Here is a 14,741-nt window from a genome sequence, read left to right as displayed (position 1 = left end):
TCACTCACAGTAACGAGATGAATGACAGTAAAGATTACAAATCAATATAAAACATTTCGAAAAGTAGTGACATATTGGTAATTAAATGAATCACAGTAACTTCCCTCTTGGAAGTTCGCTCTTCATTGTAAATTTGTATTTTTTCCTGTACATTTCTCACCCCTGCGGGCTGTGGTTTTTATTTTGTGTTTGTGTACCCTACATTTTTAGTCTTTGTAATGTTCTATTTTGTACCACTTTTCTCTTGTAACATAAATAACTCTATTGTACAGCGCTCTGACACCTTCGGGTAATGTCCGCGCTTTATAAAAATGCACTAAATAAATATAATAAAAAATTTTAAATACATAAAAATTAAATAAATGTGTGCAGGTGAACTACTCAAAGTTCTGAAATAAAAAAGTATGAAACAATACAAAATAAACGCAATTAATACATCTTTTGTGAAGCCCTGCGACTTGTAAGGACAGGACAGGCTCTTGTGAGGAGGAAGGGCACCTGTGGTCACTCTGAGCCGCGCACGTGACTCACAAGCGCTGTCTGTCAGTCCGGCCCCCATTGTGTGTGTGTTCCAGTACAGTAGGTGACGTCATACGGGCACGGGGCGCCCACTGTCCCGCCCACGCCCCGCCCACCCCGGCGCCGCGCGTGCACTGCCTGCGAGGAGCCCGCCTCGGCCGCGCGCGCCGGCCCCTCGCGCCCCGGGCTCGCTCGGTGTGTAATGTATGAATGGGCAGGAGGTGGAGGAGGCACCGGAGGGAGCAGCGGCGGCGGCAGAGCAGCGTCCCCACTGCCCGCAGCCTGACGAGCCGCGCCGGGAGCCAGCGCCGCCCAGAGCCCCAGCGCAGGCAGGCAGCAGCCTGGTGCCAGTGTGTGCAGGCATCTAGCATCCCCTGCCGGGGAGGGGGCACGGAGCGCACGAGCCTCTGCCAGGCTGGCACCGAGGAGGGGGTCACTGCTGTCACCGGGGAGAGGTCACTGAGGGTGGCACACCTGTCACCGAGGAGAGCTCACTGGGGCTGTCACTGAAGAGAGCTCACTGAGGCTGTCACTGCTGTCACTGAGGATAGCTCACTGAGGCTGTCACTGAGGATAGCTCACTGAGGCTTGTCACTGCTGTCACCGAGGAAGGGGTCCCCGAGGGTGTCACACCTGTCACCGAGGAGAGCTCACTGAGGGTGCCACTGGAGGAGCGCTCATTCGGACTGTCACTGCTGTCCAAGGAGAGGCAACCAGGGAGTCAGTCACTGACTGCTGTCACTGGAGGAGCAATCTGTCTGTCTGTGCTGTCACCGGAGGAGCGCTCACTGGGGAGTCAGAGCTATCACCGAGGATAGCTCACTGAGGGTGCCACTGGAGGAGCGCTGATTAAAACTGACACTGCTGGCATAGGAGAGGCACCCAGGGAGTCAGTCACTGACTGCTGTCACTGGAGGAGCATTCTCTGTGTTTGTCTCTGCTGTCATCGGAGGAGCGCTCACTGGGGCTGTCACCGGAGAAGAGCTCACTGGGGCTGTCACCGGAGAAGAGCTCACTGGGGCTGTCACTGCTGTTCCCAGCGGAGCGGGTTCATTGCTTTCACCAGAGAGGCACCCGGAGAGTCAGTCACTGACTGCTGTCACTGGAGGAGCAGTCTCTGAGTCTGCTGTCCCGAAGGAGCGGTCACTGAGACTGTCGGTGCTGTCACAAAGGGGCGTGCCCTGAGGCTGTTACTGCTGTCCCCAGAGAAGCGGTGTCACTGATGTCACATGAGAGGCACCCAGAGAGTCAGTAACTGCTGTCACTGGAGGAGCATTGTCTCTCACCGGAGGAGCACTCACTGAGGCTGGTCACTGCGGGAGCGCTCACTGAGGCTGGTCACTGCGGGAGCGCTCACTGAGGCTGGCCACTGCGGGAGCATTCTCCGAGTCTGTCGCTGGAGGAGCGAGCGCTGAGACTGCCAGTGCTGTCACTGGAGGAGTTACCACTAGGCTGTTGCTACTTTCACCGGAGAGGCGCCCAGAGTGTCAGTCACTCACTGACTGCTGTCACTGGAGGAGCATTCCCTGAGTGTGCCACTGCTCTCCCCGCAGGACTTTCCTTTAATTTGTCTGCGGTCATCAGAGGAGCCCTCGGAAAGGCTGTCGCTGCTGTCCCGGAGAGGCTTACCGTCTGTCACTGACACCACCGGACGAGCACCAAGCAACTCTACGACAGCAGTCAACGAGGAGTGCTCACCCTTCACTCACTGCTGTCACTCAGCGTTCAACGCGGTAAGTGTGTGTCAGTCACTTTCAGGCTCACTCACTGTTCCTAGTCGCCCTGCTGTCACTGAGGTGCAGTGAGTAAGTATAATTCACTCTGAAACTCCCACTGCTAGCAAAGGTGCACCTGTCCGCTCTCGAGTGTAATTAATGTAGTACGTCTCTTTGCTGTCACTCTTTCTCACGTGCACGCTGTCTGCCCGCAGTCACTGAAGTTTGTATGTCCAGTAAGACTCACTACGAGAGTCCTGCACTAGAGCGGTGTTTAAACCTGTCACTATCAGTAGCAATCACTAGAGCGCGTCTAGAGCACGTCTGTCACTTCCATCATCTCTCGGATGCAGTCACTACTTCAATCTGTCCCTGCTGCTAACCTGTCAGGTGCACTCGACACTCCTGTGAGCCTGTCTCTGTCACTTGTGACACTTGTCCCGTGGTTGTCTTGCTGTCACTGGAGAGTGTGCTGAGTGCGGTAAATGTGTCACTCTGAAAGCCTTCGGCAGAACAAGTTTAACTTTGTGATTGGCAAGGAGAGTCCCTGGAGATACGGTTCACTTGCAGTCTCTCTCCTGCAGTCACCGCGCCAGGACTGTCTCTGTGGCCAGTGGCTCTGGTGCGTGCAAGTCGCTGCAGGGAGTCTGTCACTCTCCCAGACGAGCTCACTACAGTAACATGTCTCTGCCCCTCTCAGGTGCAGTCACTGCAGGGAGTTTGACACTGTCACTCTCCCAGACGAGCTCACTACAGTAAACCTGTCTCTGCCCCTCTCGGGTGCAGTCACTGCAGGGAGTCTGTCACTCCCCAGACCAGCTCACTACAGTAAACCTGTCTGTGCCCCTCTCCGGTGCAGTCACTGCAGGGAGTCTGTCACTCCCCAGACCAGCTCACTACAGTAACATGTCTCTGCCCCTCTCGGGTGCAGTCACTGCAGGGAGTCACTCCCCAGACCAGCTCACTACAGTAAACTGTCTCTGCCCCTCTCGGGTGCAGTCACTGCAGGGAGTCTGTCACTCCCCAGACCAGCTCACTACAGTAAACTGTCTCTGCCCCTCTCGGGTGCAGTCACTGCAGGGAGTCACTCCCCAGACCAGCTCACTACAGTAAACTGTCTCTGCCCCTCTCGGGTGCAGTCACTGCAGGGAGTCTGTCACTCCCCAGACCAGCTCACTACAGTAAACTGTCTCTGCCCCTCTCGGGTGCAGTCACTGCAGGGAGTCTGTCACTCCCCAGACCAGCTCACTACAGTAAACCTGTCTCTGCCCCTCTCGGGTGCAGTCACTGCAGGGAGTCACTCCCCAGACCAGCTCACTACAGTAAACTGTCTCTGCCCCTCTCGGGTGCAGTCACTGCAGGGAGTCTGTCACTCCCCAGACCAGCTCACTACAGTAAACCTGTCTCTGCCCCTCTCGGGTGCAGTCACTGCAGGGAGTCACTCCCCAGACCAGCTCACTACAGTAAACTGTCTCTGCCCCTCTCGGGTGCAGTCACTGCAGGGAGTCTGTCACTCCCCAGACCAGCTCACTACAGTAAACCTGTCTCTGCCCCTCTCGGGTGCAGTCACTGCAAGGAGTGTGTCACTCTCCCAGACCAGCTCACTACAGTAAACCTGTCTCCGCCCCTCTCGGGTGCAGTCACTGCAGGGAGTCACTCCCCAGACCAGCTCACTACAGTAAACTGTCTCTGCCCCTCTCAGGTGCAGTCACTGCAGGGAGTCTGTCACTCTCCCAGACCAGCTCACTACAGTAAACTGTCTCTGCCCCTCTCAGGTGCAGTCACTGCAGGGAGTCTGTCACTCCCCAGACCAGCTCACTACAGTAAACTGTCTCTGCCCCTCTCGGGTGCAGTCACTGCAGGGAGTTTGACACTCCCCAGACCAGCTCACTACAGTAAACCTGTCTCTGCCCCTCTCGGGTGCAGTCACTGCAGGGAGTCACTCCCCAGACCAGCTCACTACAGTAAACTGTCTCTGCCCCTCTCGGGTGCAGTCATTGCAGGGAGTCTGTCACTCTCCCAGACCAGCTCACTACAGTAAACCTGTCTCTGCCCCTCTCGGGTGCAGTCACTGCAGGGAGTCACTCCCCAGACCAGCTCACTACAGTAAACTGTCTCTGCCCCTCTCGGGTGCAGTCACTGCAGGGAGTCTGTCACTCCCCAGACCAGCTCACTACAGTAAACCTGTCTCTGCCCCTCTCGGGTGCAGTCACTGCAGGGAGTCACTCCCCAGACCAGCTCACTACAGTAAACTGTCTCCGCCCCTCTCGGGTGCAGTCACTGCAGGGAGTCACTCCCCAGACCAGCTCACTACAGTAAACTGTCTCTGCCCCTCTCGGGTGCAGTCACTGCAAGGAGTGTGTCACTCTCCCAGACCAGCTCACTACAGTAAACTGTCTCTGCCCCTCTCGGGTGCAGTCACTGCAGGGAGTCTGTCACTCTCCCAGACCAGCTCACTACAGTAAACCTGTCTCTGCCCCTCTCGGGTGCAGTCACTGCAGGGAGTCTGTCACTCTCCCAGACCAGCTCACTACAGTAAACCTGTCTCTGCCCCTCTCGGGTGCAGTCACTGCAGGGAGTCTGTCACTCCCCAGACCAGCTCACTACAGTAAACCTGTCTCTGCCCCTCTCGGGTGCAGTCACTGCAGGGAGTCTGTCACTCCCCAGACCAGCTCACTACAGTAAACTGTCTCCGCCCCTCTCGGGTGCAGTCACTGCAGGGAGTCACTCCCCAGACCAGCTCACTACAGTAAACTGTCTCTGCCCCTCTCGGGTGCAGTCACTGCAGGGAGTCACTCCCCAGACCAGCTCACTACAGTAAACTGTCTCTGCCCCTCTCGGGTGCAGTCACTGCAGGGAGTCTGTCACTCCCCAGACCAGCTCACTACAGTAAACTGTCTCTGCCCCTCTCGGGTGCAGTCACTGCAGGGAGTCACTCCCCAGACCAGCTCACTACAGTAAACTGTCTCTGCCCCTCTCGGGTGCAGTCACTGCAGGGAGTTTGACACTCCCCAGACCAGCTCACTACAGTAAACCTGTCTCTGCCCCTCTCGGGTGCAGTCACTGCAGGGAGTCTGTCACTCCCCAGACCAGCTCACTACAGTATACCTGTCTCTGCCCCTCTCGGGTGCAGTCACTGCAGGGAGTCACTCCCCAGACCAGCTCACTACAGTAAACTGTCTCTGCCCCTCTCGGGTGCAGTCACTGCAGGGAGTTTGACACTCCCCAGACCAGCTCACTACAGTAAACCTGTCTCTGCCCCTCTCGGGTGCAGTCACTGCAGGGAGTCTGTCACTCCCCAGACCAGCTCACTACAGTAAACCTGTCTCTGCCCCTCTCGGGTGCAGTCACTGCAGGGAGTCACTCCCCAGACCAGCTCACTACAGTAAACCTGTCTCTGCCCCTCTCGGGTGCAGTCACTGCAGGGAGTCTGTCACTCCCCAGACCAGCTCACTACAGTAAACCTGTCTCTGCCCCTCTCGGGTGCAGTCACTGCAGGGAGTCTGTCACTCTCCCAGACCAGCTCACTACAGTAAACCTGTCTCTGCCCCTCTCGGGTGCAGTCACTGCAGGGAGTCACTCCCCAGACCAGCTCACTACAGTAAACTGTCTCTGCCCCTCTCGGGTGCAGTCACTGCAGGGAGTCACTCCCCAGACCAGCTCACTACAGTAAACCTGTCTCTGCCCCTCTCGGGTGCAGTCACTGCAGGGAGTCACTCCCCAGACCAGCTCACTACAGTAAACTGTCTCTGCCCCTCTCGGGTGCAGTCACTGCAGGGAGTCTGTCACTCTCCCAGACCAGCTCACTACAGTAAACTGTCTCTGCCCCTCTCGGGTGCAGTCACTGCAGGGAGTCTGTCACTCCCCAGACCAGCTCACTACAGTAAACCTGTCTCTGCCCCTCTCGGGTGCAGTCACTGCAGGGAGTCACTCCCCAGACCAGCTCACTACAGTAAACCTGTCTCTGCCCCTCTCGGGTGCAGTCACTGCAGGGAGTCACTCCCCAGACCAGCTCACTACAGTAAACCTGTCTCTGCCCCTCTCGGGTGCAGTCACTGCAGGGAGTCTGTCACTCCCCAGACCAGCTCACTACAGTAAACCTGTCTCTGCCCCTCTCGGGTGCAGTCACTGCAGGGAGTCACTCCCCAGACCAGCTCACTACAGTAAACATGTCTCTGCCCCTCTCGGGTGCAGTCACTGCAGGGAGTCACTCCCCAGACCAGCTCACTACAGTAAACTGTCTCTGCCCCTCTCGGGTGCAGTCACTGCAGGGAGTCTGTCACTCCCCAGACCAGCTCACTACAGTAAACTGTCTCTGCCCCTCTCGGGTGCAGTCATTGCAGGGAGTCTGTCACTCTCCCAGACCAGCTCACTACAGTAAACTGTCTCTGCCCCTCTCGGGTGCAGTCACTGCAGGGAGTCACTCCCCAGACCAGCTCACTACAGTAAACTGTCTCCGCCCCTCTCGGGTGCAGTCACTGCAGGGAGTCACTCCCCAGACCAGCTCACTACAGTAAACTGTCTCTGCCCCTCTCGGGTGCAGTCACTGCAGGGAGTCTGTCACTCCCCAGACCAGCTCACTACAGTGAACCTGTCTCTGCCCCTCTCGGGTGCAGTCACTGCAGGGAGTCTGTCACTCCCCAGACCAGCTCACTACAGTAAACTGTCTCTGCCCCTCTCGGGTGCAGTCACTGCAGGGAGTCTGTCACTCTCCCAGACCAGCTCACTACAGTAAACTGTCTCTGCCCCTCTCGGGTGCAGTCACTGCAGGGAGTCTGTCACTCCCCAGACCAGCTCACTACAGTAAACTGTCTCCGCCCCTCTCGGGTGCAGTCACTGCAGGGAGTCACTCCCCAGACCAGCTCACTACAGTAAACTGTCTCTGCCCCTCTCGGGTGCAGTCACTGCAGGGAGTCACTCCCCAGACCAGCTCACTACAGTAAACTGTCTCTGCCCCTCTCGGGTGCAGTCACTGCAAGGAGTGTGTCACTCTCCCAGACCAGCTCACTACAGTAAACCTGTCTCTGCCCCTCTCGGGTGCAGTCACTGCAGGGAGTCACTCCCCAGACCAGCTCACTACAGTAAACCTGTCTCTGCCCCTCTCGGGTGCAGTCACTGCAGGGAGTCTGTCACTCTCCCAGACCAGCTCACTACAGTAAACTGTCTCTGCCCCTCTCGGGTGCAGTCACTGCAGGGAGTCTGTCACTCCCCAGACCAGCTCACTACAGTAAACCTGTCTCTGCCCCTCTCGGGTGCAGTCACTGCAGGGAGTCACTCCCCAGACCAGCTCACTACAGTAAACATGTCTCTGCCCCTCTCGGGTGCAGTCACTGCAGGGAGTCTGTCACTCCCCAGACCAGCTCACTACAGTAAACCTGTCTCTGCCCCTCTCGGGTGCAGTCACTGCAGGGAGTCACTCCCCAGACCAGCTCACTACAGTAAACTGTCTCTGCCCCTCTCGGGTGCAGTCACTGCAGGGAGTCTGTCACTCTCCCAGACCAGCTCACTACAGTAAACTGTCTCTGCCCCTCTCGGGTGCAGTCACTGCAGGGAGTCTGTCACTCCCCAGACCAGCTCACTACAGTAAACCTGTCTCTGCCCCTCTCGGGTGCAGTCACTGCAGGGAGTCACTCCCCAGACCAGCTCACTACAGTAAACCTGTCTCTGCCCCTCTCGGGTGCAGTCACTGCAGGGAGTCACTCCCCAGACCAGCTCACTACAGTAAACCTGTCTCTGCCCCTCTCGGGTGCAGTCACTGCAGGGAGTCTGTCACTCCCCAGACCAGCTCACTACAGTAAACCTGTCTCTGCCCCTCTCGGGTGCAGTCACTGCAGGGAGTCACTCCCCAGACCAGCTCACTACAGTAAACCTGTCTCTGCCCCTCTCGGGTGCAGTCACTGCAGGGAGTCTGTCACTCTCCCAGACCAGCTCACTACAGTAAACCTGTCTCTGCCCCTCTCGGGTGCAGTCACTGCAGGGAGTCACTCCCCAGACCAGCTCACTACAGTAAACTGTCTCTGCCCCTCTCGGGTGCAGTCACTGCAGGGAGTCTGTCACTCTCCCAGACCAGCTCACTACAGTAAACTGTCTCTGCCCCTCTCGGGTGCAGTCACTGCAGGGAGTCTGTCACTCCCCAGACCAGCTCACTACAGTAAACCTGTCTCTGCCCCTCTCGGGTGCAGTCACTGCAGGGAGTCACTCCCCAGACCAGCTCACTACAGTAAACCTGTCTCTGCCCCTCTCGGGTGCAGTCACTGCAGGGAGTCACTCCCCAGACCAGCTCACTACAGTAAACCTGTCTCTGCCCCTCTCGGGTGCAGTCACTGCAGGGAGTCTGTCACTCCCCAGACCAGCTCACTACAGTAAACCTGTCTCTGCCCCTCTCGGGTGCAGTCACTGCAGGGAGTCACTCCCCAGACCAGCTCACTACAGTAAACCTGTCTCTGCCCCTCTCGGGTGCAGTCACTGCAGGGAGTCTGTCACTCCCCAGACCAGCTCACTACAGTAAACCTGTCTCTGCCCCTCTCGGGTGCAGTCACTGCAGGGAGTCTGTCACTCCCCAGACCAGCTCACTACAGTAAACTGTCTCTGCCCCTCTCGGGTGCAGTCACTGCAGGGAGTCACTCCCCAGACCAGCTCACTACAGTAAACTGTCTCTGCCCCTCTCGGGTGCAGTCACTGCAGGGAGTCTGTCACTCTCCCAGACCAGCTCACTACAGTAAACCTGTCTCTGCCCCTCTCGGGTGCAGTCACTGCAGGGAGTCACTCCCCAGACCAGCTCACTACAGTAAACTGTCTCTGCCCCTCTCGGGTGCAGTCACTGCAGGGAGTCACTCCCCAGACCAGCTCACTACAGTAAACTGTCTCTGCCCCTCTCGGGTGCAGTCACTGCAGGGAGTCTGTCACTCCCCAGACCAGCTCACTACAGTAAACCTGTCTCTGCCCCTCTCGGGTGCAGTCACTGCAGGGAGTCTGTCACTCCCCAGACCAGCTCACTACAGTAAACCTGTCTCTGCCCCTCTCGGGTGCAGTCACTGCAGGGAGTCTGTCACTCCCCAGACCAGCTCACTACAGTAAACTGTCTCTGCCCCTCTCGGGTGCAGTCACTGCAGGGAGTCACTCCCCAGACCAGCTCACTACAGTAAACTGTCTCTGCCCCTCTCGGGTGCAGTCACTGCAGGGAGTTTGACACTCCCCAGACCAGCTCACTACAGTAACATGTCTCTGCCCCTCTCGGGTGCAGTCACTGCAGGGAGTCTGTCACTCCCCAGACCAGCTCACTACAGTAAACCTGTCTCTGCCCCTCTCGGGTGCAGTCACTGCAGGGAGTCTGTCACTCCCCAGACCAGCTCACTACAGTAAACTGTCTCTGCCCCTCTCGGGTGCAGTCACTGCAGGGAGTTTGACACTCTGTCACTCTCCCAGACCAGCTCACTACAGTAAACTGTCTCTGCCCCTCTCGGGTGCAGTCACTGCAGGGAGTCACTCCCCAGACCAGCTCACTACAGTAAACTGTCTCTGCCCCTCTCGGGTGCAGTCACTGCAGGGAGTCTGTCACTCTCCCAGACCAGCTCACTACAGTAAACTGTCTCTGCCCCTCTCGGGTGCAGTCACTGCAGGGAGTCACTCCCCAGACCAGCTCACTACAGTAAACCTGTCTCTGCCCCTCTCGGGTGCAGTCACTGCAGGGAGTCACTCCCCAGACCAGCTCACTACAGTAAACCTGTCTCTGCCCCTCTCGGGTGCAGTCACTGCAGGGAGTCTGTCACTCCCCAGACCAGCTCACTACAGTAAACCTGTCTCTGCCCCTCTCGGGTGCAGTCACTGCAGGGAGTCACTCCCCAGACCAGCTCACTACAGTAAACTGTCTCTGCCCCTCTCGGGTGCAGTCACTGCAGGGAGTCTGTCACTTCCCAGACCAGCTCACTACAGTAAACCTGTCTCTGCCCCTCTCGGGTGCAGTCACTGCAGGGAGTCACTCCCCAGACCAGCTCACTACAGTAAACCTGTCTCTGCCCCTCTCGGGTGCAGTCACTGCAGGGAGTCTGTCACTCCCCAGACCAGCTCACTACAGTAAACTGTCTCTGCCCCTCTCGGGTGCAGTCACTGCAGGGAGTCTGTCACTCTCCAGACCAGTTCACTACAGTAAACCTGTCTCTGCCCCTCTCGGGTGCAGTCACTGCAGGGAGTCACTCCCCAGACCAGCTCACTACAGTAAACTGTCTCTGCCCCTCTCGGGTGCAGTCACTGCAGGGAGTCACTCCCCAGACCAGCTCACTACAGTAAACTGTCTCCGCCCCTCTCGGGTGCAGTCACTGCAGGGAGTCTGTCACTCCCCAGACCAGCTCACTACAGTAAACCTGTCTCTGCCCCTCTCGGGTGCAGTCACTGCAGGGAGTCTGTCACTCCCCAGACCAGCTCACTACAGTAAACTGTCTCTGCCCCTCTCGGGTGCAGTCACTGCAGGGAGTCACTCCCCAGACCAGCTCACTACAGTAAACTGTCTCTGCCCCTCTCGGGTGCAGTCACTGCAAGGAGTCTGTCACTCCCCAGACCAGCTCACTACAGTAAACCTGTCTCTGCCCCTCTCGGGTGCAGTCACTGCAGGGAGTCTGTCACTCCCCAGACCAGCTCACTACAGTAAACTGTCTCTGCCCCTCTCGGGTGCAGTCACTGCAGGGAGTTTGACACTCCCCAGACCAGCTCACTACAGTAAACCTGTCTCTGCCCCTCTCGGGTGCAGTCACTGCAGGGAGTCACTCCCCAGACCAGCTCACTACAGTAAACTGTCTCTGCCCCTCTCGGGTGCAGTCACTGCAGGGAGTCACTCCCCAGACCAGCTCACTACAGTAAACTGTCTCTGCCCCTCTCGGGTGCAGTCACTGCAGGGAGTCTGTCACTCCCCAGACCAGCTCACTACAGTAAACTGTCTCTGCCCCTCTCGGGTGCAGTCACTGCAGGGAGTCTGTCACTCCCCAGACCAGCTCACTACAGTAAACCTGTCTCTGCCCCTCTCGGGTGCAGTCACTGCAGGGAGTCACTCCCCAGACCAGCTCACTACAGTAAACTGTCTCTGCCCCTCTCGGGTGCAGTCACTGCAGGGAGTCTGTCACTCTCCCAGACGAGCTCACTACAGTAAACATGTCTCTGCCCCTCTCGGGTGCAGTCACTTCAGTACTCGGCATGCATTACCGCTCTATCATGTGCAGTCACTAGATCAAGGCTGTCTCTGAGGTGCTCTGTCTACAAGTATAGCTGTCACATTCAAGCGTAGCTAAATATAGCGCTTCTCTGCGCTGCTAAGTTTCATTCGCCTCAGTGGGGGTGTCTACGGCCACGCTCAGGTGTGGTTCCGACAGTGGGCGTGTCTCTTACAACTCTGCCAGGTGCACGCACTACAGTCAACCTGTCTCTGTGCTCAGTTTTTGAGGCGAACTCACTACAGTTGACCTGTATCTTATGTCACTGTTCTAAGTGCATTCATCGCAGGGAGCCTGTCTGTTGTCAGTTTGTCAGGCGCATTCACAACCTGTCTCTTCTGTCCCTGTCGCAGGTGTGCACTCACTGCGGCGACCCATCGCACTTTACTGTCGTTCACTAGAACGAGACTGTCTCTGTCACTGAGAGGCATTTATTGCAGCAAGCCTGTCTTTGCTGTCAGCAGGTCTCCCTGGCACTCAGAATTACTCACTGCATCAATTCCCTCCTGTCACTCTTAAGTGCACGGGCAGTAAGTGCTCTGGTGTCACTGCCCCACGTTAGTCTTTGCCACTTTCTTATTTATTCAGTGTTTTCCAGTGGCCCTCAGCCTGTCACCGCCCCTGGGCACGTGTGCCCGAGGGTGAGCGTGGGTGGTGGTCAGTAATTGGCGCCAGTGTTGGCATCTCGAGTCGCGGGTCCGCGGATCCGACAGACATGGATGCCTCAGGGGACAGGGTGAGCGTAAGTGTGCTAATAAGGGTGAGAGGGGTGTCCAAGCCACGTTCTATGGGGAGCAGTGAGTGCAAGGGGGTACCTCCCGTTTGCTAATACGAGTATATCACCCGGTTCCCCATTAAGACATGTACAGGGCGAACCCTAGTTTGAGCAAGGCATATTTTAGTTTTTACATGAAATATTCTATTTTTTAGCTGTATTTAGTCCAGGCGCCTCGAAACCCTCGTATATGTTGGGGTGTGTCTGGAGGGGGTTGTCCAGCCTGCCTAGAAGCCCCGCCCCCGTTACTGATGAAGGTGTGTGTGTGGCGCCAGCCTGCCTAGACGCCCCGCCCCCATTACTCCTACAGTTGTGTGCACGTGCATGGTGCACAGAGTTTGCATTTTGTTCCGTGCCAACGAAGGGGCTGCTGTGCTGAGCCAGGGCACATTACACACATTACACACATTTTTTACTGTGCAAAATGGACACATCTGTTTTGCTCCATTTATGCTTTTTTGCATAATAGGAACTGGACCACCGCAGATTTTCTCCATAAAAGTGCTTTATGTGGGCAAAAGCGTGAGAAATAGATTGTCAACCATTGGGAATATTATGCATCAGTTATCACGTATAAATAAATCGCTTTTAATTTCTTTAACAAAAATTCCAGATCCACAGATCTTTGTTATTGAAAATAAATGGAGCAAACTGTTTCGTACTTTTAGTTGCTGCGCGTGTGAGGGCAATGGAACAAGGTGCTTTTCCGCAGGCTTTTAAAACTTCCTTTCACGGGTGAAAAGTGGAGAAACGTGCACCTGCCCAATTTCTCAGTAAGTGAACACAGTGAAAACTGAGATCGGCTTAAGTGTTTGCGTCGGTGCACACATAGTTCTGAGTCCGAATTACAACACAATCGATGCTTTATTGGACAGTTTAACAAGAAGAAAGTGACGTGTGGAATGCGGGAATTAATCTCAAACACCTACTCCAAGCCACCAAGATTCTTTTTTATTTATTGTTTAACTCCTTGTGCCACGGCTGAAGGAGACAAACCAGACGCAAAGCGCCTTGGCCCTGTCCCAGAAGCAACACGGCTAAGGCAGGGGCCCTCCGAAAAGGAGTATAAACAACCCCAGACGTGTTCTGGTGAGAAAGATGGACTGTCGGACTAATGAACATGGTCAAACACTCACCACCGGTCACAGATCTGGGTTTAATGCATGTTTTTTTTGCTTACCGCACCACCCTAGTTTGGACCCAACCATAGCAAATCAATCTTGACCCTGCTTCTTCTGGGACCAGTTCAGACCGAACTGTTTCGGGGTATCACACCTCAGCAGTGGCTAGCTTGAATCCAGTGGGGGCAGTGACCACATCTGGGCATGCCCTTCCCACTTAAGGTGACAAATGCAACACGGAACAGACGATGGACGGGAATGCTGGACAATGTCAAACACTCACCTTCAGTCACAGATCTGGGTTAAATCCATCCTGTTTTTTGCTCCCCGTGCATGCCCGTTTGACCCCAGCCATATGCAAATCAGTCTTGACCCTGTGCCTCATGGGAACAGTCAAGTCTGAACTGCCCCAGGCCAGCTCCTCCCTGGACCGGAAAACTAGTGTTATAAGTAGTATAGCTCTGTGAGCTAGTGGCTGGCAATACTGCCACCTATGGAGCATGTCACTGAGGAAAACAAAAAAGTGATACATGTTTATCGTCAATCCCCTTCTGAAAGGGAACAGGCAAGCCAAAATGACGCTATGAAATGACTTGCTCATGGTAGTTTCCATATGTTTGGGTTCCCTCCGGTAAAAGCATGGAAGAGCTGAGAAGCATTGGCAAACCCAATAGATCTGACTTTTTAGTAGGGGAAGTCTTAGTTACTAGTGCAGCTGCATTGTGTGTTGTTCCTAGCTGTCCTAGAAAGAAACCCCCCTAGTGATGTAACACCTAGGGCCTCAAATATATAGAGCCTGGCAGCATTGCACTTATGCCTAGCAGACTTCTTTTTTTAAGCTTTTATTTTTCCGTTGTATAAAATGCAATACAGCAGGTAATGGAGTATGCAGAACACGGTGTAGGAATTTCAATCCGAGTAGGCCATCCATCCATCACTTACTCGTGTTCGCAGACACCCCGCGGGTGGCATGCGATCACCCCATGTACGCATGCTACACACTGCTACTCTTTCATTCGGGGTTCTCTTCCCCTCTGTGTCCCCATTGCCTCGCAGACTGCTTTAACAAGGTCAGGCTGGAGCATCAAAACCAGTTTTTAGAAAAGGACTCACAAGATGAAGTTTGCGTTGTAAACTTTAAAGGCAGACCCTGCAAAAAACTGGCAAAAGGTTACTTTTGGCACGGGCCAATATTTAAGTTGCATCTTTACGAAAGCCCATGTGTGCACTCATCTTTTTGAATAAAGTTATTACATTCTACATTTTATCAAGTAAAAACAATCAACTTGCATGGGCATTTGCAGGTAAACAAAAAGACAGCTTGATGCCCCATCAACAAAACCTACCAAGAAGACAAATGGACAATATGACCGTCCACTTAATGCCGGGGCCTTAATAGGCAGCCCGTCCA

The 14,741-nt window shown here is 55.4% G+C and overlaps 1 protein-coding gene across 2 annotated transcripts in view; it reads left to right on the top strand.

The window, feature by feature from the left end:
* MGLL (monoglyceride lipase) overlaps nt 1–14,741 on the top strand; it is a 497,769-nt gene that overhangs the window by 98,139 nt on the left and 384,889 nt on the right. Inside the window, exon 1 of one of the 2 annotated variants that reach the window (XM_078661738.1) lies at nt 639–2,252. The exons of the other annotated variant lie outside the window; for it this stretch is intronic. The gene's annotated coding sequence lies outside the window, so the exon portion shown is untranslated. Of the gene's footprint in view, nt 1–638; nt 2,253–14,741 lie in introns of those variants that run through there. 2 annotated transcript variants of the gene reach the window in all.

This window comes from Lissotriton helveticus, chromosome 9, assembly GCF_964261635.1.
Source record: "Lissotriton helveticus chromosome 9, aLisHel1.1, whole genome shotgun sequence".
Classification (NCBI taxonomy): domain Eukaryota; kingdom Metazoa; phylum Chordata; class Amphibia; order Caudata; family Salamandridae; genus Lissotriton; species Lissotriton helveticus.
Note: the sequence above shows the minus strand (reverse complement) of the source record. Positions and strands in the feature narration are given on the sequence as shown.